Source organism: Lepisma saccharinum, chromosome 2 (assembly GCF_977018435.1).
Source record: "Lepisma saccharinum chromosome 2, izLepSacc3.1, whole genome shotgun sequence".
In the NCBI taxonomy this organism is placed as follows: Eukaryota; Metazoa; Arthropoda; class Insecta; order Zygentoma; family Lepismatidae; genus Lepisma; species Lepisma saccharinum.
Window position 1 is genome coordinate 198691699 of NC_139230.1, and position 24795 is coordinate 198716493.

The window sequence follows — 24795 nt, forward strand, 5'->3', positions numbered from 1 at the left end:
CAGTCTGATACTGCATCCATCCATAAAACACATTTTGCTCTGGAGAATTGCTCAATCACCTCAGGATAGGTACACAAACCCGTAGATACACAACTGACCTTCCTTGGCGGAGTGGTTACCACAGCACGCTACACCGACAGGAGTCCAGAGTTCGAATTCCGGCCCGGGCATTATTTGCGAGTGTCCCTTCATCAATTTCATCACTCATCTTTGTGATTAGCCAAAAGTGGCAGAAAAGCGAAGTAAAATCAACCAAATCAATCAACGGTAGATATAGGGAAAGTGGGGCACTTTGCAACAGGAGGCAAGTTGCAACAGTGCTTTTTCGGTTATGTAGGATGGCTCTACTGCATTGCGCTTACTGTCGTTCCAACACACGTTGGTAGGTGTCTCGGATGAACCGTTCGTTACGCCAGTTTTTCAGATGTCAGAGTGGAGGCAGAAAGATGAATTTTGTGAACGGCGAGTAATTTTCAAGAATCTATTACAATTTCTAATATGCAATTCCTATAAATGACCACAGCATGCGACATATGGTCAATTGAAAGCATGTTTATTGAAGGTGTGGAACGTGATGTTGCTTTCCATGTGATGCAATTTTTGTGGAGGCAAGAATAGCTTTCGTAATCAAACATGTCGGTGAGGCAAGTTGCAACAAATGTTGCAACGTACCCCACAATGTTGCAAAGTGCCCCATGACAGACCAGTGCTTCAATAAGATATTAAATGTAACTGTTCACTGTCCCGAATGTGATAAATCGAAGTACGGTTTATTGTCTGTCTACTAATTTTACAATCTTTTCAAGTAAAAGAAAAATGTGATCGCATATATTTAGTCCTTAGCTTAAGACAAGTGGCTGCAGAGTTCAACATTCATTATTCAACCCTCTCAAGATACATACAAAAGAAGAAATTACAAGGAAGTGGTCCTTGTGAGGGACAGAACATAAGTTGTGGTTATGCGAAACCGTGGAAAGTGTTTTCAGAAGAAGAAAAGAATATCTTCAAAATGTACTTGCAGCGATCCAGTGAGATTATGTTTGGATTAACACCATAGAAAGTGCGAAAATTGGCTCATCTCTATGCAGTTAAGTTTGATATAAGTGCTCCTTCATCGGGGTCGGTAATCGGAATGGCTGGTATTGAATGGTTCAGGGTATTCCTGCAGAGAAACAAAGATCTTTCGGTGCGCTTGCCTGAATGAACATCTTTAGAAAGAACGTACAGTTTCAACAAAGAAAATGTGCGCATGTTTTTTTGACAAAGTTTCCGAAGTTCTGTCCAGAAACAATTATTCATCCTCAAGAATTTGGAATATGGATGAAACTGGTGTCACAACTGTTATGAAACCAAATAAGGTTATAGCTCGAAAAGGAACAAAACAGGTTGGCTTAGTGAGCATTGCAGAAAGAGGTGAACTTGTGACAGTTGCAGTGGCAGTAAGTGCTCAAGGGACCTTTATACCTCCAATGCTAATATTTCCACGTACAAACTTTCGGGACCATTTCATTCGAGATGGCCCAACAGACTGCATTGGAGCAGCTACTGGTTCAGGTTGGATGATTGAGGAAACGTTTGTCCAATTCATTCGACACTTCATTTCTCAGGCGAATCCTAACGAAAACTCTCCTGTGCTTATTTTCATTGATAATCACTCTTCCCATCTCAGCTGTGAAGCTTTAAATGAATGCAAAAATAATAATATTACCTTTTTGTCGTTTCCTCTACACTGTTCGCATCGACTATGACCGTTAGATGCCAGTGTTTTCGGTCCATTTAAGAAAGTGTGTGACCGAGCAATTGATTCTTGACATAAGAATCATCCAGGAAAAACTCTTACAATGTACGACATACCACAGACAGTTAAAACAGCATTTTTGAATACAGTTACCCCTACCAACATAACATCAGGTTTTGCTCAAACAGGAATATTTCCCTTCAATTCTGACGATCCCAAGAAAGCGATTTTGCGTCGTGTTTCGTTTCAGATCGACCAAATCCAGCAGGACAGGTAGATAGTAGGCATCCCGTATCTGATAGTGATGACATAGTCCAAAATGCCAGGTGCACTGCCAACTAAATCATATTCAGGTGATGTTCAAAGTGAACCTTTGCATTCGCAAATTGAAATGCCGGGTCCAAGTGGCACACAAATGTCTTCAGTAGTGAGCAGACCTAAAGTTTCCTTCTCTCCTGAAAATGTTCGTCCATACCCAAAGGCTAAACCCAGGAAAACGACGAATCGTAAACGTAAAGAAAGTGCCATTCTAACAGACACACCTGAAAAAAAGGCTTTGGAAGATGCAAAGAAGAGTAGTGCAAAGCGAAAGGGCAAGAAGGAAATTAGAGTGCAAGAAAACATTACTCCAAAGTTCTTGCAAAGAATAGTCCCATTGGCTGTGTGCGGAGAGAAATCCTTATTATGTGTGCATTGATTGCAAAGAGTGTCATTCTGACAATGCATAATCACTGTTGCAACGTACCCCAAACACTGTTGCAACTTACCCCATGCATGGGGCACATAGCAACACTCGGACCTGCTTTAAATTAACATACTTTTCTCACTTGAGGTTCAAAATTACAATTTCATATTTGTTTCTTAAGTAGCCAAAAGACGTACCATTTCATAGCATATTTGCAACTTGTTCCAACTGTAACAGTTTATAAATAAAAAATAAATAAACTGAAAAGTGTTGCAAAGTGCCCCACCTTCCCCTACAGACGATTCTATAAATGCATATCTAACTCCCGGGGGCCTCCCCGATGGTGTAGTAGTAACGTCGCCGACTTGTAATCAAGGGGTCCCGGGTTCGATGCCCGGTGGAGGCACATGGTGGTTCGGATCCCACTTTAAACTGTAGGTCTAGTCCGGATTATCCTTTCTGTGCAAGAAGTGGACTTATAAAAAAAAAAATTAAAAAAACTCCCTGGGGAGTTGAGAAAGCAGTGACAATCGCATTCAGTACTGCATTAATAACTCGATAAAATGTTGTTATGTGAAGTGAATTTAGTATTTACTTTATTTTCACTTTTAAAACAGTACTAGTCAAGTGAAAATATTTGCATTTCTTGAGAAACTGAAACGCCTAGCAAGCATGGCGTTAGATAAAAATAAGAAACAGAAAATGCACCACACAACGAAAACCAGCTTGCCTTGAATACAAAACATAAATATTGAAGATGTCAGTTTGTCTTGAAAAAGTGTCACAACTGTTAGGGAAAGCCAATTTCTGATATCCCGCGGTTCGGGAATATTTTATTCGAAGGATCCCCGGTGCACACGAGTATTGGTGGTAGTAGGTAGGCGACTCTAACAGAGGACGTCAACCAACATCTAAAGAACGAATGCCGAACCCACAGGGGACAAGTGGAGTTGAAGACCAGCCTACGTAAAAGCTGAGAGAAGTCCCATTAGCTCTTGTAAGATAGCTATCGGCAGGCAGGCAACAACATTACAGGGTCAAACAGAGATGGCGCCGCTAGAGCTTGAAAAAGAAAAAAGAAAAAAAGGATTCAAACAAAAGAAGAATGTGCAATGACGGCAGAATAAGATGCACGTTATTCGTATTGGAAACATGTTCTGTGGTTTGTTGTTACTACTAATCATCTTATCCGTGAGATTCTAGAAGTTGACCAACAATTTTCTGCTCAAAATTTTCAATAAAATCACTTTACCTTGTAGCAATTTCCATTGGTTATCAGTGTTATTGCTAGTTCCAATGAAATGCTTTTCTTTTCTAAGGGCCCGACACCGATAACCCAATAGCTACATAATTTAATACTTGAAGTTTTGTATTCTTAAGGCTATTTATTTCTTTTTAATACAGAATAATCTGAAATTCTATATCACTCACTCAATCTAATTTGTTACTATAATTCTGTTTTTTTTTAGTGGTGTACATGTACTTCAGAGTTAACATGTTTTATATTCACTTATATTTCTGCAATTTCAAGAATATCTCTGGTCATTAAATCATGTGAACTTCCAAACTAAAAGCAGAAAATGTAGAACACTGTAATTGGGCACTAGCTTGTTCTCTTCGCAATAAATAAATACAAGCTTCAAGTTCCAGTAAGGGGAAGTGTTAGTGGTTTCAGTTTGAACTGAAGTCCACTTTATGCACATATAGGCTAATCAGGACTCTTCAAGTTTGTTTCTTATTGTGTTCATCATTAAAACCCATGGCCGTTCGCAGAAGTCTCCTTGAAACATAAGCGTGCGCAGAACCTCTGATTAAAGGGAGGTGGGGGGACAAAAGCCTTGATGAAAGTTCAATCGGGAAAGATAAACCTCATTTCATCTCACTGTTTTAATTTCATTGTATATGTATGTATATATATATATATAATGCAGCATCATAACGAAAAAATAAATTGTCTCTGAAATGTGCCGCACTCCTCTTCCTCAAAACAGTTGTGTTCATGCACTTAGACAAAACTGTTTAGCAGCAAGAGTCTGAAGTACTTAATAGTTATAACTTTCTCTCTCTGTTCATAATTCTCTCTGTGGTAATTTACAATGCACTACAGAAAACAATGAAAGCGCGAGCGAAGCGAGCAAGAAAATTTTTAGATCCACATTTTTGCAAACTCAAAACAATATTGATTTAACATGGCACAAAAAATTTCATGGGGCGCCATGGCATCCCCTTTTGCATTTTTAAATTTAGATCGTTGCGCCCAGGGCCAACTCCCGCCGCCCCCTAGCTAAGGCTCTGAACTTGACTGTAAGAAAAGCAGATATTGCGAGCAAGGCAACTTTACGAAATTTATTTTTATTTGTATAAAATTTTATATCGATGGGGGCAATTGCCTTTCTGTGTCCCTCTGTAGGTGCTTTTGACCGCCTGGAAGAAATAATGCAAGAAAGACGCGAAAACTAAATCCATCTTGAGTATTCTTTTGTTCTGCTACTCTTAGATTCTACTAGTCTTACTTTCTTTTCCCTGAATGTGTGCCCCCTTGCCCCTCTAGAATTGATTTCCGTTTAAGTTTGGGGAGGGTCAATGCTCATTGTTCCCCTGTGGTTTCGCCACTGCACCCACTTCCCCCGTAGTTGCTTTGAACTTTAATCGGCTTGAAAATACTTAATTTTCTTTAAGAGTACAATATCGTTTAATAACGGGATAAGATTCCTCTCCACTAAATTTCTAGGTGAAAGTACAATAATGTAGGAGGGACATGGACATCTGGAGGGGGGTAAGGATGGCCACACCTCCCCCTTAGAAATCGAATGTCAACCTATTTCACACATATAATTTGATTCCAGTCTAATAATTTACATTAATGCGATAATTTCAAATTCAAGTGGTGTTTTTTGGAGGGGGCAACACTATTATCGGGGTAATATGCCCCATGGAAAAATTCCTTGCTTGTCCCTCAGTGACAAAAATCTGCGGACGTCCACGATTAGGGGGGCAATTGCCCCCCACCATTGCCCTCCCCCATGCGCACGCCTATGCCTTGAAATAAGAAAAAATAGCCAATTGTTCTTCTTCCCCCACTTTTCTTTGTAACTCTTTTGCCAATTTATTTTCTTCTATCATCTTTCTAGCTTTCGACCTTTTCTCAGTTCAGAGTTTTCTCAGTTCGTGTGCACTTACTTTCTTTTTGACAATATCATCTTCCATGATTTCCCTCCCGTTTTCTGTCGGTATTCTTTCTCTCTATCGATCTTCTGCTACTACTCTAGCTTCTCCTTCTCTCTCTCTCTTTCCTGCTTTTTTCTTTATTCCTCTTTTCTTTCTCGCTTTTCTATTTTCCATATTTCTCTCTCCTTTCACTTTTCATACTCTCTTCTGTCTCTCTCTCTTGCTTCGCTATTATTCTTTCTTACACTCTTTTCTCTGTTCTCTCTCTCTCTCTCGTTTTACATTTCTGCCTATCTCCCTCTCTTCCTTTCTGGTTTCTCTATTCATCTCTCTCCCTTACGTCTCTAATTCTTTCTCTCTTTTCGAAGTTTGAAATCTACAGCGATATAGTAGAACCGGCCATACATTAGAATGTAGCTGCAAAATTTATTCATATCGTTCTTTAGGAAGGCCACTCCGGCACAAGAAGTAATTACTTTTAATCCAATCTTGTATTAATTAATAAATTAGATGTTCTAAGGTCACGTTTCAAATGTCTAGCTATATCTTAGTTGGATGCATGGTTTTCTTAGACCGCATTTGTATAGTAGTAGTAGCATGGGCGTCCGGAAGGGGGGGGCAAGGGGGGCCGTGGCTCCCCCCTGGAAAACGAAAGTCAACCAAAAATTACATATTTCACACATATAATTGAATTTCAGCCACAATAATGTGGGTTAATTATTGCATGAACATGATAAATTCAAATTTAAGCAATGTTTTTTGAGGGATGAACACTATTATTGGGGAAAATATGCCATGTTGCCCCCCCGGAAAAAAATACCTTCCTTGCCCCTCCCTGGAAAAAATCCTGCGGACGTCCATGGGTAGTAGTAGTAATAATAATAATAATAATAATAATAATAATAAATATATTCTTAAAAAATGCTGACTCATGAGAAAAATGGACTGGCGTCTGAATTATTTTTAGTTTTGTCTGCCCCTGTATACATATAAACCAACACATACATGTGATATATATCACCTTTATGTGTTTTTGTGTGTATTGGTTTATCTTTATTATGTGGCCTGTGTATGTATTTATAGAAGAGGAAAAAACTAGTTTGCTTAAACGATGAATTAACATTACACATTTTGTCACCCGAGGGTAAAAAAAAGAGAGTGTGTGGGGGGGGGGAGGCAGAAGAGAAATACTTCCAGAGACGAGATCAATGCGACAGTTAAGCGCACGATGATGCCGGTGGATGTTCCAATATAATGGACGTCACTTACAAAAGGTACGACACACCGAAATTTCTATCGGGCAAGCCATAGAGTTTAATGTGATTAATCTGGTCCCGCTAACGCTGTCACCGATCCCTCGGAGCTAGCAACGATTAGAATTCGCCGGCGGGTCAGTGCGTGAGGGATATTGGACGTGGCGTGACATACCTGCGGTTGCTGACAAACAGCGGATGCGGCCTCTCAGATTAAATTCCTCCCTCCTTACTCTTCGCAGCCGGACTCTGGGCCCGGAAGGAAATTACCCGTTGCGGAAGGACGAGTTGTAGCGAATTCATCACGGGATCTGGGATGGACATTTTCGATATGATTCCCTACTCCCTTGTTTTGATTCAACCCTCCTTTTGCCTGTAGTGATTTTTAATTAATTTTCTGCACGTCACCCCCATATATATATTTCAACATATTTATGAGAAAAAAATCGCTACAAATTCATTCAGCACTTCGGAACAACGTGGTGCCTCGAAGATGGCGTAGTGGTAACGTTGTCACCTTGCAATCAAGGGTTCCCCGGTTCGGTGGAGGTACATTGCAGGTTCGGATTTTGCTTGAAACTGTAGGTCCAGTTCCGATTAGTCTATCTGTGCATAAAGTGGACTTTAAAACAACTCAAACTCAAGATCAAGCTTCCGAACAACGCACGGCGCGTCGTCACATTGAAATCAAGGGGTTCCGGGTTTGATACCCAGTGGAATCCCACGTTAAACCTTAGATCCGATCCCGATTAGGTGGACTTAAAACTCAAACAAATAACCAATGTACAAGTCCAAATAACAATATGAACGTAAGTAAATATTAACGAATTTACAGACGCATTAAAGTGCTGACTCTGTACTGCATTCTTGCAGACTAACGAGGTTCTGGCGCCTGGATTCATAGCCACTATAATCCTCTTTGGGGTTCCATGTATGTTTGTGATTGTCCTTTCGTTTGCTTCATCTATTATTACCATCCATCCTCGTCTTCGCGATTAGCCAAAAGTGGCAGAAAAGTGAAGTAAATTAATTAATAATAAATAAAATTAATCAGTCGATCAATCAATAAAGTACTGACTGGCATGAAGGAAATGCATTCTTGGGGATTCAGTGAATAAAAAAGAACGTGAGTAATGCATTGCGCCCACAATACAATTTTTTTTTACGAGAAATCAAGAAATGTAGATTGTCATTTTTTTCCTTCTGTTACTTCTTTTTTGATGTCTGGCTTTTATCGTCCTGATACTAGTTATTTAGATGTTTCTTGTCGCAGATAACAGTTTTCAGGACTGTAAAGACATTTCCGGTCATTTGTACTTAAGGACCTTTATGTATGTACTGGGTGAGTCTTTTAAAAGAGGCCCCGTGGAAAATGCGCTCCTTGCATGTAGGCAACCTTGGTACACCGAAGAGAAGAGCGGGTTAGAGAACAGTCCGGGTTGTCGGTGCCAAGCATATTCGACAACATGACATGACATATCCTAGACTGTTCTCTAACCCGCTCTTCTCTTCGGTGTACCAAGGTTGCCTACATGCAAGGAGCGCATTTTCCATAGGGCCTCTTTTAAAAGACTCCCCCAGTATATTAAACACAGTTGATTTTAATACACAGGTGAATATTGTAATGAAATGTTTGCGTGGTGGGATCATATTACTCTATTTTATCTATCTTACATATCTCTAACAGGGCGATGTATATTAATTTGATATGATACAATCATTACGTGAAATACGGGATGTACGGGGTGACCCATTTGGAAGACACACGAGTGTCAATTTCCCTATAGGCTAACGAGGCTCTGACGTCTGGATCCACATCTATAGCTATAGTATAATCCTCTGTGGGACCTGTCTTGTGTACTCTCCGTATGTGTTTGTGGTTATCCCTTCATCAATCTCATTACCATCCATTCTCATCTTCGCAATTAGCCTAAAGTATTAGAAAAGCGAAGTCAAATAGATCATATCAATTAATACGAAATATGTGTGCACTTGAAATAAATATAAATTGAATTCCGAATTTAACTAACTAATTCCCTAGCCTTCTTAAACCCGAAGGTTCATGGCTGCAGAAACACAGGTCTTCCATCTTTCCCTATCTTGAGCAAGTTGTATATACTCTTTTCCATCCCTACCGATTTCCCTTAGGTCCATCTCAACGTTGTCCCTCCATCTTCGTCTTGGCCTTCCTACAGGTCTCTTACCATCAGGTTTCCCAACAAGAATCCTGTAAACTCCTCTTTCCTCTCCCATTCGTGCCACATGGCCTGCCCACCTAAGTCTTCTTGATTTAATTATTCTAATAATATCTGGACATGAATACAAATTATGTACTTCTAAATTATGTAACCTTCTCCACTCACCTGTCTCCTCATCCCTTTTAGGTCCAAATATTTTCCTAAGGATCTTATTTTCAAATACTCTCAATTTATGTTCCTCTTTCAATGTAAGGGATACTACAGGCAAATTATCCGTTCTTCATCCATGATTTCTCATTGCCTTTTGTTTAAATCACGTAGATAAGCTTATGACAGTCAAAAGCCTCATAAATATGTACCGTAGTGTTACGGGAACACACGGATTGAGTGGTTAGATCTGTGCACTTGTAATAACGAGACTTCTTGCTATTTTCTTTAAATTTAAAAAAGAAGAGGTGAAAGGGTAGAAAGGGTGAAAGCCTCTCAGACAGATTTGCTTATACTTAAAATTATGCCAAGTTCCCATATGATCTTATTGCTTATAGTGTGTTTTTCTGTCAAAATCCCAGGAATTGAATTTTAGTGTAGCTCAGATTGATTCTGCCATGTATATTAATATAAAGCTTATAGTTACTGGGTTCTGAGGCCCAGTGGAGTGTGGTGCATAGCCCCATGGTTTTTATTGCCTTGCAATCAGGAGGCCTCTGGGTTTGAATCCTGATAAAATGTGAAGCCTCTCCTGATGGCAAAATGTTAATATTGTTGCTTTGTAAGCAAAAGGCTCGGGTTTGAGTCCTGATAAAATGTAAAGCCTCTCCTGATGGCAAAATGTTAATATTGTTGTCTTGTAAACAAGGGGCTCCGGGTTCGAGTCCTCATATAATATTTAAGATTGAAAACATGTGGCAAAATAATATGTCCACAAGTGGGATTTTGAGAATAGTTGATATACAACTCCCAGATCTGAAAACCTGGTAAAAAGTTTTTTACAATAATATATTGTACAAAAAACTGAATTTTCTTATTTTTTCATGTTTTATAACCACCTCCTCAATACAATAGGAGAAGAGCGGGTAAGCATAGTTAATTGTTTGCGTGCTTTGCCGGCACGCAAGAGACACGCTAGAAGGGGGGCATTAATGATTTTTCTGTATGATTCACTGAAGGGGTCATTAATCTTTCAGCACGACAGGGGAAAAAGTGTAACAAATTCCTAGTCATGCAAGACAACATGTAAAAGTGTAACAAAGATTATTGAGATAAAGATACATATTTTCACACAGTGGCAATGAACTGTACCCCCCTCATGCTAAAAGCAATTCTGTTCAGATAATATGAGCCTAGGCAAAGACTTAGAAAATATTATGGCAGTTCAAAATCCAATTTTGTCTGCATAAGGGTCTCAGAACCCAGTAAAATATGGGCATATTCTATTTGGAGACGTATTAATATTGTGGCATTGTAATCAGAGGCTTTGGGTTCGAGTCCTGATATAAGATTGAAATATATGCAACTGCCCACACATAAGATATTCACTGCTAGCTGATAAACAGTTGAGGTTTGTGTGTTGTATAACAGCAAAACTATCACCAAAACCTAGTTACTGCTGTTGTTTGGGTATAAAAGCACCAGCTCAGCCATTAACTGCTGAACCCAACTGATATTTTTATTAAGTATAAAGTTTGGAATTGAAGCCCAGAAAATCTTATATAATAAACTACAAGAAAAAATGCCAAAACAAAAATATTGCAATCGGTGTAATAAAAATATATCTAGTTCTCATTGGGCTAGACATTGCCGTATTTGTAACTCTAAGAAATGCAGAAAGGCCATGAAAATATGTCCAAGATGCCATAAAATATTAAGCAAGGCATATTACAAATGGCATAAGTGTAATTCTTATGTACAGTCATCAACATTGCCCCCACAACCATCCACATCTGGTCTGAAAAGGAAGCATGAAGCACCTGTTAATGCTGGACCTGCAAAGCAGCCACGCTATGAACCACCCATACATAGCAGTTTTAACGGCCAATTAAGGGATTACCAGTTTGTATCAGAGCCAAGATGCGGCATTAAGAATTTCTTGAACAGTATAAATTCTGATCTGCAGGCAATTCTTAATGCACAAAATGGCTCTTATAAGCTATCCCTCAAATTGTTTGTACAATATAAGAAACCAAATGGCACAAAATTTACACAGCCCCACATAACAGAAACTGTACCTGTATATTCAAATGCAAATTCAGACACAATAATAAGCAGCTTGATAAATCAACTGAACATCAAACACTCTGAATTTGCAGCAAAAGAGTCCGGATGGAGCCTATGCGGTTCATCACACAAGTTATATGTTAATATTTCTGAATTCACTCCTTTACAAGGATCTACTTATGTACCATTGCCTGCCAATATCAAAAACAAAAGAGCCGTGGTCAATATAAAAAATGCCGACCAGAAATGCTTTTTGTGGTGTATATTAGCTGCTTTGTATCCAGTTTCAAAGGATCCTCAGAGAATAACTTATTACAAACAACATGAACATCTTTTTGACGATGTAATGGAGGGTTTGGAATATCCAATGTCAGTTCAGAATATTGATAAATTTGAAAAAAGAGCCAAGCACATCAATGGCAAACAATTATCTATTAATGTATTTATTTGTTCCACTGGCAATTGTCCGATAGCACCTCTCAGAATCAGTACAATTGATGATGAATCTGCTATTCCGATTGATCTGCTCTTAATTGAAGGGGATGATACATACCATTACACTCTGATACATAATCTTGAAGCTTTAGTGAGAACACAACTAGACAAAACTCATACAATATTTAAGTTGTGCAGAAGATGTTTAACTGTATTTGATGGTCAAAAAATGGTGAAGGGGGTTCGGGAAGAGAATGCAGAAATTGCTAAAAACAAGTTAATTGAGCATCTGAAATACTGTGGCAACCATAAACCTGTTCATATGGTGATGCCCAATCCAAGTGAAAAAGCAGAATTCAAAAAGTATGAAGCCTTGTTGGAACACCCAGCATATATTGTCTGTGATTTCGAATCGAATCTCAAATCTCTTGCATTCTGTAGCCCAGATCCAGAAGAATCATCAATTACACCATACCAGCTACATGAACCTTCCAGCTTTTGTTTTATGGTTATACGGGATGGTGTTGTTATTAAAGAATATTCATACAAGGGACCAAATGCCATCAAAGAATTTAAACATAGAATAGAAAATGAGTGCCGTGACATAGCATCTAACATCTTATTAATATCAAAGCCTATGTTGCCTTTAACAGAGGAACAGATTGAAGATTTCAACAAAGCAGAAAAATGCCCGGTATGTGATTGTGAATTTTCAGATACAAATATCAAGGTTAAACACCATTCTCATACAGATGGTAAATTTTTAATGGCCCTGTGTAATAGCTGCAATATTAAGATCAAGAGACCAAGATTTATCCCCATATTTTGCCATGGAGCATCCAATTATGATTTCCATCATCTGATCAGGTACGAGGGGTTTGAGAAGCAGAATTTAAACATTTTAGCTGAAAATGATGAAAAATATATATCTATTAGCAAGATAATTAAAGTTGATGGTGTTCCTATTCAATTAAGATTTCTTGATTCTTACAGATTTTTACCTGCTAGCCTGGCTACACTGGCCTCTCAATTATCTGATGATGACTTGAAAATCACACGTGCCTCGTTTCCAGATCAGGAGCTGAAATTAATTAGGCGGAAGGGTGTATATCCATATGACTATGTCACAGATTTTTCTAAATTTGATGAGTGTTCCCTGCCACCACAAGAAGCGTTTTACAGCAAAATCAGAGGATCTGGAATCACTGATGAAGATTATCACCATGCCAAATTGATGTGGGACAATTTAAATTGCCAGACATTTGGTGATTATCACATGGCTTATTTGAAACTTGATGTGACCCTCTTAGCTGATATATTGCAGGCATTCAGAAAATCTTCCATGCAAAATTATGGACTGGACCCAGAGTATTTTTACAGTGCCCCGGGCCTAGCATGGGCTGCAATGTTTTTCAACACCAAAAAGCCATTGGATCTGATCCACGATCAAGAAAAGTATCTGTTTATGGAGGAATGTATAAGAGGGGGGATGGTGCAATGTTCCCAGAGATATGCCAGAGCAAATAACAAATACATGCCTGATTATGATCCAACACGGCCATCAAATTATATACTGTATGGAGATGCAAACAACCTCTATGGTCACGCTATGATGGATAAATTGCCATATGCAGGGCTTGAGTGGGTCGAAGATTTCAATATTGAAGATCTTCAGGATTTTGATGACAGTGAATATGGCCTCTTCTTAGAGACTGATCTGATGTTTCCAGATCATTTACACAACAAATTTTCTGATCTGCCCCCAATTCCCGAGGTTCAGTGCTCACCTGGCTCTAAACAGAGGAAGCTCATGACGACTCTGGAGCCGAAACAAGGCTATGTCATATATTACAAAAACCTACAGTTCCTGATGAAACATGGTGTTCAAGTAACCAAAGTTGGCAAAGTTTTGAGGTTCAGGCACTCAAGATGGTTGAAACCATACATTGATACAAATACGGAGCTTCGAACATCTGCAAAAAGCGAATTTGATAAGGGCTTGTTTAAATTGATGGTGAATTCAGTGTATGGCAAAACTATTGAAAATGTCAGGAAACATACCGATGTTAAAATAATTACTGACCCCAGCCTGAGCAAAAAATTGGTTGCAAAGCCCAACTTCAATTACAGAAGAATTTATGATGAGCACATGGCACTTTTCAACATGATGAAAACAAAAATCAAATTTGATAAACCTATTTATGAAGGGGCTGTGATATTGGAATCGTCCAAATTACATATGTTAATATTATATTATGATGTGCTGAAACCTTTTTATGGTGATCGTGTAAAATTATTGTACATGGACACGGATAGTTTTATTCTTGAAATTCAAACAGAAGATGTTTATCAAGATATGTCACAGCCTGAATTGTTTCAATATTTTGATACCAGTGAACATACAAAGATTCAACAACACCACAACAAAAAGGTGCCTGGCAAGTTAAAAGATGAGACACTTGGTGATGTTATTGTGGAATTTGCTGGGTTAAGTGCCAAGATGTACAGTTTTAAAACATGTAGTGCTGTTGTCAAAAAAGCCAAGGGCATTGGCAGAGTGACTGTGGAAAAAGAGCTTGTATTTGAAGATTATAAAAATTGCATCAAATCACAGAATTCAATTAGAACATCAGAAAATAGAATTCAGAGTAAGAATCACTTATTGACTTCAAATATTGTAACAAAAGTGGCTCTGGACCCACATGATGACAAGAGATGCATTTTGTCATGTAACATACATACTCTACCTTGGGGGCATTGTGATTTGAAAAATGGGAAACAATGCCCAATTCCAGAGCATGATTTGAAATAAACAAACATGCCTATGAACTTATTTGGGTTCAAAAAACAGGCTATTATGGACCTGCCCACACCGCAAGCCTCTCCTGATATGCTGTCTAAACTGAGTGGCTTGTTAATTATTCATCTGAACAGCATACTTACAGATAATGATGAAGAAACAGGCAAAACATTGTACATATTTAACAATAATTTAAATCACTACCAATTACCTGTAGGTGGGCAATTGCAATTTATTACAACCCCTGAGGGTGATGTTAAAATTTCAATAGGGAGAAATATTTATAGAATCAAGCACTCAAACATGATTTCTGGCACTGTATATACGGTTTCTGCTGGTGACTGCTTATATATTGAGGTCCCGGGATCATATGACAAGCTTATACCCTTTTTTATAGAATTAAGAATCAGATATTCAATAATAAATAACCACTAAAAGAAAATGCCTAATGATATATTTGGCCACACAAGACATGAAGATCACAGTGATGAGATTCTGATGCTTGATGTCAGAGTCAAGAAATTGAGAAGTGATTTACAAGCTTTACAAACCACACTGAATGCCAGTCTTCAATTAGAAATTACAAATTTGCAATCACAATGCATGGACCCTCTTCTTAAAATTGATTCTGAACTCAAACTGCTGCTTCAGAGATATACTGATTTGGCCACATTAGATAATTTTCAAAGTTTAGAAGAAGCTGTAGCAGCTCTTCAAGCCAAATTTAAGACCCAGGCCACCAACTCTGAGCAATTGAAACAACAATTGGAAGAGCAGATAAATAATGTCCAGACACAGCTCCAAACAATTGTCAAAAGCATAAAATCACAAGAAGATTTTGATCTAGTGATTTCCACTCTAAAAGAACAGATTCAGTCACTCCAAATACCTAATCTGGATCCTCTGCACAATGCCATAGCCGAGGTTAAAGAAAAAATTGAGACACTTGAAAATTTTATGAACAACTTGCCATCTTCTGATGCTTTGAATGCAATAACTCGGAGTGTAGCAAATATTAAGCTGCAACTTGAAACATATGAAGATTTTGGAAAAATTCAAAGTACCATAACCCATCTTGAAGGTACAATAGCAGCAGTGCAAAGTGATTTGGCAAATGTACAAGAAACTCGCCTGCCTGGGATTGTAGATACACTTGTCAGTGTCCAGCAACAGATCACAAAGCTTGAAAACCTCAACACTGAATCTGAACTATCTCATTTTCATCACTTGATCGATGATATCCAAACAAAACTTGAAATTTTACAACAATCCACACCCTCTCAGGCAGATATAGCCCTGCTCCAAAATGCTATGCAAAATGTGGCTGATGCTTCTGAATTAAACAATGTAAAATTGGCACTTGAATTTTTGCAAAATACAGTATCAAATCTTCCCACATCACAGGAACTTAAAAATATTAAGAGAGCAGTGAATCGCATATTGAAATCGGAAGATATCAAGAATATCCAAGGAGAGATCAAACATCTCACTCAGACAGTGGCCACTCTACCAACTAATCAACATATTAATGAACTGCATGCCCTGTTTGAGGATATCAGAAGACAGGTCCATGATCTTACTGCTCAAAATTCAAAATTGGCAGTTGTTGAAAATTTGCAGCAAATTGTAGCTAATATCAAGCAACAGCTAGGGACCATGGAATCCAATCAAGCAAATGCTCTGTCTGTTTTTGCCACCCAGCTTCAAGAGATTGTGCAACAATACAAGAAACTTGTTGTGGACGTAAAAATCAAGCCAGGCCATGATGATGTTGTTAGGACCATCAATGAGCACCTTGAATCTGTAACGAGCAGATTGCTTACAGCAGAAAAAGAAATAACCGGCATAATCGAGAATCCAAAACATACAGTAATTCTTGAATTGTACAGCATCCCCAACAAAGAATATGATTCACCATTTACACCAGGTGGCAAAATATATATGCTGTCCCCTGCACAATTTTATTATCAATTTTTTGTTGGAGGCACATTGAGACCAATCAAGATCAAATATTGGCATCAGCCACAGGCACACCACTACCCTACCTTATCAATAACAAATGCTGAGAACAAACCGAAAATTACCAGTGTAGAGTTAGAGGATTTTACAGATCCCAATACATTAGAAACAGCATATGTTGAAGATGATGGCTCTCTGGAATTTAAAATACAAATAGGGGACAAATTATATTTAGAAAATCCTGCAGTTTCAGCTGCTGAACACCCCATAGTTGCAATATTCTTGTTTACATATTATGTCTAGACAAATTATTGTTGATGAATTACACAGACAAGCCAGACATAATTATAAGAGACTCCCAGTAGTCACAAAAGGCATAGATGATTTATGGCAGAGCGACTTGATTGAGTTGTCAAGTGGACAGTTGAAAAACTTAGACAAAATCAACAAGGGCTACAAGTATCTACTTACTGTAATAGACACATTTTCAAAATTTGCCTGGGCTGTGCCACTCAAATCCAAGACTGGAAAATGTGTTACAGAAGCCCTCAGGACAATCATCAATCATTCAGGAAGATCACCGCGCTATTTGCAAACAGATAATGGCAAAGAATTTTATAATTCAGTGTTCCAACAATTTATTAAAAGCCGGTCAATAAAACATTACTCGAGTTACAGTGATCTCAAAGCCTCAATTGTAGAGAGATTCAACAGAACCTTAAAAAATCTTATGTATAAACAATTTACCCTCCAAGGTAATTATAAATGGCTTAATATTCTTCCAGAACTTCTACATAAATACAACAACTCGGTCCATTCTACAATCAACATGAAACCCTCTGAAGTAACTTCATCTGATGAGCAAAAATTGATCAGGACTGTTTATTATCCTAGATACCAGCCAACAACAAGAAGGGCCAAATACAGGGTGGGCGACCAAGTAAGAATCAGCAAATATAAGCACTTATTCAAAAGAGGCTTTACGAGAAACTGGAGCACCGAATTATTTACAGTAGTTCAAGTTAAACCCGGGACCCTTAACACATATATAATAAAAGATCACCGAGGAGAAATTCTCAAAGGCAGGTTTTATGAACAAGAGCTCAGCAAAACTAAACAGCCTGACACATATCTCATAGAAAAAATCATCCGCAGAAAAGGCAACAAGTTATTTGTCAAATGGCTGGGTCATCCGGAAAACAGCTGGATCGATGCAGACAAAGTGATAATATGAGCACCTGGGATGTTATAAAAAGGCTGCCAGAACCTGAACAACAGAATAAGATAAATGGAGTGTTGCTGCCTGATAATATTAGGTGTCTTATTGTTGGGCCATCTGCTTGTGGTAAAACTACACTAATGGTTGATAATTTTTTATTGGCACCCAACTGGTTAGACTGGAAAAACAGGCACTTGTATGTCTTCTCTAAGAGCTTGGAACAATTAAAATATCAGCAGCTCATGAAGCTATATGATGGATTGGATATTGCCACTTTTGAACCGGATGTTAAGCCACTTGATGAATGTCTCGATAATTCTGTTGTTGTGTTTGATGACATTATACTGGATAATCAAAACAAGGTTAGAAATTTCTTTACACAGGGCCGGCACAAAAACATTGATTGTTTCTACCTGGCACAGACTTTTTCTAAAATACCCAAGCAGCTGATCCGAGACAACAGCAATTTTATATGTGTGTTTCATCAAGATCATACCAACCTCAAACACATACATGATGAATATGTAGGTGGGGACTTGAGCTACAATGATTTTTCTAAATTTTGCAGCAAGTGCTGGAGCCAGGACAGTTATGGGTTTGTCACAATTGATATGACAAGAACGCCTAATACTGGCAAATACAGAAATAAAATCAACGATTTTCTAGACGTTGAGACATAAATAAACAACCATGAAACGACCAGTCATTGATGATCTTAAGTTAAGAGATTATCTTGTAAAAAGATTTAAGGGATGGAAATCAGAGAACCGGGGAATTTATGAAAAACACAAACAAACAGAACAGCCTGTCATTGATGCTATTAATAATTTAGGTAAGAATATCAAAACTGTTACAGAGCAAAATCAAGATTTGATTACGGAGCTTGTACCTGTAGCTGCAAGAAACATATTAGATTATCCATTCACCCCACTTTCCAGTATTCATACACCTAGTCCTGTTGCTCCTAGAAGAATTGAAGCTACTCAGGATCCTATTGAATTGGGTCTTCTTGCTCAAAAATATTTAACCACACCTAAAGACAACAAAGATGAGGTATTTGGCTTATATGCCGACACAGAGCTTGATGGCAGTATCATACACAGAATTGGTAATTTCAGAGTAACTTTTATGGGAGATGATCTGATTGTTTATTCAGAATCTCGTCTCGGAGAAAAAGGTGGTTTTGTTAAGTACCCCGGAACACCTGGATTGTGGGAACTGATGACTAGGAAAAGGCCTGGCAGCTATACAGATCAAGATTATGAACATTACAAAGAAATATTAATAAAATCAGATGCTCTGTACCAGAACAATGATCCTACACAAAAAAGAGTTAAGTCGAGCAGTGGGGCAAAATACAATAATTTAATCAAGCCCATATGGTCACAGATCAAGACTGGCAGTGGAATCAAACAATACAATACTCTGCCTAAAGAATTTGTGTGGGTTGATGATGTCAGGAAACTTGTAGATAGGTTATTGGTGATAGCCGGGGAGGAAAATGCTGGCAACTACAATTTTTACAATGAAAAGGTTGGAATTATGGACATGATAAGCACAAAATTGTCTAATTTTATAGTGAATGACCCTAAGGGGATTGGATATCTTATAAAAATTATTAATACTCTACCACCCAAATTTTGGAATGTTTCTGAGGGTCGGGGCTTGGTTAATGACATTATAAACAAGCTGCCATTTGAACTACACATTCCAGGCTATCAGTATTGTGGTCCAGGTACAAAATTGGACCATAGATTAAACAGAGGTGACCCTGGTGTTAATCCCCTAGATGCTGCTTGTAGAGACCATGACATAGCATACAACATACATACTGATCTTGACAAGAGACATGTTGCAGACAAGAAATTAGAAGAGGCTGCATTTGGTAGATTTGTAAGCAAAGATGCTTCTTTGAGTGAGAAAATAGCAGCATTGGGGACCACCATAGCTATGAGCACCAAACAAAAACTGGGGTGGGGGTTGTGAATATGTATATAATAAACCTACGATGAAGGCCAAGGGTGTTATGTATCAAATACCTTATGCAGGTCTCAAATCTCTTAAAACTATTGACAGTCTTTTAACCAAAAAGCAGCGCAAGAAAAAAAGCTCTTGTATTGCAAAGGGACATGGTATGAAATTGTTGCTTAGTACCCCCCAATTAAAAAAATTACAGCAATCCAGGAAAAAATTGCATACAGGGGGATTCATATTTACTATCCCTGCCATCTTAGCTGCTCTCGGGGCTGTGGGGAGCTTGGCTGGGGGATCAGCTGCCATAGCAAAAACAGTAATAGATGCCAAGAAAAATAGGGCAGAATTAGATGAGCAGAAGCGCCATAACCTGGCCATGGAGAAAAAAGGCAAAGGTGTTAAGAGAGCCATGAATAAGTTTAAAAAAAACAAGAGCCGCTTACAAACCAAGATATTGAAGCTTTAATCAAGCCATTGGGCATCAAAAATTTTAGAGGTGTGTACATGTCTGATTCTTTACCAGAACAACCACTCAACAAAGAGTGTGGCATTGTTAATTTGGATGAGTACAAAAATCAGGGCACTCACTGGATTTGTTATCTTAAATATTTAAACAGTAAGGCATTTGTGTTTGATTCATTTGGAGGTGTTCCACCTGAAAATTTAGTAAAATATCTAAAATCAGCTAATCTTTATTACAATAATGCCCGTGTTCAAAACTTCAAAGATGTTAATTGTGGACATCTGTGTTTATCTGTTCTCAGATATATGTCTCAAATAAATAAACCATCAATTGAAGATTTTCAAAAGGCCCTGTGGTATCTGAAACATCATGGGGGTATTCCATCTCACCAGCCAAAATTCAATATTGAAACTCAAATTGCATGATGACATAGTGTATCCCAAAACAATAGCTCTCAGAGCATTTTACGGCATGTACTTGATCCCTAATATTACGCACCACAACAACAAAATTGCAGTAGGGGATCAAAAAATTGTCATCACTCCAGGGCAATATAATCTGTCCACTCTAAATGCTCAATTACCCAGAGGTGTAGTGTTAAGTCAAAATTCTGTCACTCACAGAGTAGAGATTGTATCTGCTACAGAAACAGTGCATCTGGGTACTATAGGAGAGCTGTTGGGCTTTGAGAACAACACAAAACTCGAACCGGCCATCAAACACACTGCTATGAATATACCTAAATTCTTAGCCATAGAGACTCTGAATATTCACTGTAATGTGGCCGAGGGTATGATCACCAAATCAAACGGCATAGGCACTCACAAACAAACCGGCATCATTGCAACATTCAAACCTAATTCCGAATTTATGGAGCCAATCATCTACAATCCATCCCCAACATTATATTTTCCTGTGTGCCATAATAGAATAGATTACATTGAATTGATGGTCACTAATGAAAAAGAAGAATTAGTTGATTTTGCTGGAGCCACAACAACTGCTATCATAGAAATTAACATTTAAATAAAAATACATACAATGGAAAATATTGAGAGTTATGAGCTACAATCCTTCCCCCCAAACAGGAGGACATTTGCAAATTTAAATCAACCCAACACAGAGATAGAGGTGGATCTTGATGTAGGGGATGGCTTTATACACCCTCACAGAGCAGATCTATACATCAAATTTGATGTCGTAAAGCTCGATGGAACAGATTATCCGGCAAATTCAAACATAAGATTGGTAGATAATTTTGTGCCGCATCTGTTCTCTGAAATTGAGATCAGAAAGCATGGCGTTGTTATAAACAGAATAGATTATCCCGGCATTACTTCCACGGCTTTGGCCACTCTAAAATTATCCAAAACCGAGGCTTCATACTACAAAATCGGTGGATTTGAGGCTGGTGATAAGATATTATCTAAGAACCACACAGTGCTGTTCCCTATGCGCCTGTTGCCAGGATTCTTCTCGGATTACAAAGATATTATGTGGAAGGGTGGTTTAAGAATCACATTTAGAAGAGCTGCAAATGATAACAATGCTTTGATGAGGTACAGCACATTAAACCCTACAGGGGAAGCTCTGCCTAATACCCTACCTGATGCAGGCAAATGCATTATTCAGACTATGGAGTTAAGAATCCCTGTTGTTGAATATGAGGCCAGTTATGCTCTTAAATACAAAGCTGATATAATAAAAAATCCACAGATTCCTCTGCAATTTTATACATATCAATGTGTACAGAAGCCCGCATCTGGCACCTATTATGAGTTTGATGCTACAAATTCATTCTCCAGTATTCAATATGACATGCCTGATTTTGTAGTGGTATTGTTTCAGACTGGAAGACACAATAATCAGGAAAAAAATTCAAGTAGATTTGATAACTGCAACATCAAGAACATATATCTTAAAAATGGCAGAAATGAGGTATTCCCCAGAGAAAATTACAATTTAGACATGTCCAAGGATGATTTTCTCAAATTATATGAGGCATTTTCGGCTTTCAAAAGAGTCACTACTGGCAGTACTGATATGTACTACACTCCAGATGAATTCAAAACACGGAGACCCATGTTTGTAATCAACACTTCAAAAAGAAAACAAGTTGTGGTGAATGACAGAACAAACATTAAAATTATCTGTGAATTCCATGAGGCTTTACCTGAAGACACCATTTGTAGTGTCATTCTCATAGGTGAAAAATCATATGTTTATGATGTAAGAAATGAGAGAGTCACGGAGCAGTTCTAGAAGATAATTGTTCTATTATCCTGTTGTACAACACACAAACCTCAACTGTATTATCAGCTAGCAGTGAATATCTTATGTGTGGGCAGTTGTATATATTTCAATCTTATATGAGGACTCGAACCCGGAGCCCCTTGTTTACAAGACAACAATATTAACATTTTGCCATCAGGAGAGGCTTTACATTTTATCAGGACTCAAACCCGAGCCTTTTGCTTACAAAGCAACAATATTAACATTTTGCCATCAGGAGAGGCTTCACATTTTATCAGGACTCAAACCCAGAGGCCTCCTGATTGCAAGGCAATAAAAACCATGGGGCTATGCACCACACTCCACTGGGCCTCAGAACCCAGTAACTATAAGCTTTATATTAATATACATGGCAGAATCAATCTGAGCTACACTAAAATTCAATTCCTGGGATTTTGACAGAAAAACACACTATAAGCAATAAGATCATATGGGAACTTGGCATAATTTTAAGTATAAGCAAATCTGTCTGAGAGGCTTTCACCCTTTCTACACTAGAATTCAAAATTCTTAAAATTAAGAGCATATCACACTGGAAGAATTGGGGTATAGGCCCCTCTTGGCATTGTCTTAAGTATAGGTAAATCTATCTGTTGAGCCCTCGCCTTTTCTACACTAGAAACTCAGAATTTCTTAAAAATCAGAGCATATCACACCTGAAGAATTGGGGTATAGGCCTCTCTTGGCTTTGTTTTAAGTATAAGCAAATCTGATTGTTCAATCAAATAGCCTCGCCTTTTCTACACTTAAAAGTTGCGCTGTCCGTACCGTAAACCCCACTACTGATGACGAGAAGATGCAAAAAAATTAAAGCATTCAATTTATAAATCGAACATACGATACAACATTCGACCATGTTACAAGGCCATTGAAGAGCAAAATAAGCTAGTTTTTATATATTTTATCTATACCTCTAAAGTTATAACCACCCCTTCAGTTTTATTCCGTAATCCTATAACCTGTCTCAGGTATCTCTGTAGCAAGGCTGCGCATAGCGTCAGAGAAGGGGAGGAAATCGAGTAGCCAGAGCGAAGCAGTACACGCTGCTGCGAAGGCTGGTAACCGCAGTCGCTTTCCCCCCTCCACGAAATCCCGTTCTCTCTCACGTGTTCATTTGTGGAGCCGTCTCGCGTCGCTACTTGTACAGAGACTTGTTTTCGTTCGCCTGCTCCAGAGATAGCTTGGACAGGATCCATATAAAACCGGTAGGGGTGACCCTTTCCGAAGACACCCACGTAACATACCTTGGACTACATTTTGCAGACTAACGAGGCTCTGGCGTCTGGAATCACATCCAGCATAATCCCCTGTAGGGCTCGTGTAGTCGTCTTTATGTTTGTGATTGTCCCTTCATCCATCTGATCTCATAACCATTCATCTTCATCTTCGCGATTAGCCAAAAGTGGAAGAAAAGGGAAGTAAAAAAAAAACTAACTCAATCAATCAACCAACAACCGGTAGTGACTAGTGTATGTGCATAAACGGTGATTCCTGGTTCTTTATAAGAGAAGGGGACAGACAAATCTTGCACAATATAAATAGTGAAATATACATAAATATGGTCGCACAATTTACCAGCTGGTATATAACAGACTCAATCTTCATTAAAAACATTGCAATAAGAATGGTACAGTGCATGAACATTGTTTCACAATCGAAACCTCAAATATCTCTAAACTGCGGATGTGCGCATAAGGAGATAGTTTTTATAGGCAGTGTTCGACCATTACTGGCGTTGTGTACGCTACAACTATTTGCCATGCAGATTTGGGACAGCTTAATTAACAAGTACAGGAGAACAACGCTCTGTGTAAACGAAGCCTCATTCCAACTGAACCATATGCATGATCGTCATTTATTTCCGCCAATTAGAGGATGTGCTGAGTGGAGAGAGAGAGAGAGAGAGAGGCACGCACAAAGAGAGAGAGAGAGACCGAACGCACACGAGAGAAATTTTGTTGTTCATTCTTTCAGGCAGAAACGGCCATATAGCAAGAGAACACAGTATTCGCAATGTGCCTACATGGTTACTAACGTTACCAAATAACCATAAAACTCCTTTTCTAACGTACGGAATGTTTTTAAAAAACAAATATCAGTCTCCTTAATTTGGAAATTCAGCAATGTTAAGTCTCATTTACGAAAACCTTTCATGAGTTATCCCATTATTAACCAACATCTATATCTTATTAAGTAATATTAGCACGTCATACTCAACCAATTGCTTTAAGTCTGCTGTTGTGTGGTTGTAGTATCCCAGTGGAATTTGCTGATGACTTTTTCCACAATTATTGAATGTTTCTTATTTTACGTGGCTTTCCTCCAACTATTGGATAACCACAACGATGAAATGGAATGCTTATAATTGAGTTTTTTTTAATTAAATTCACTTTATGC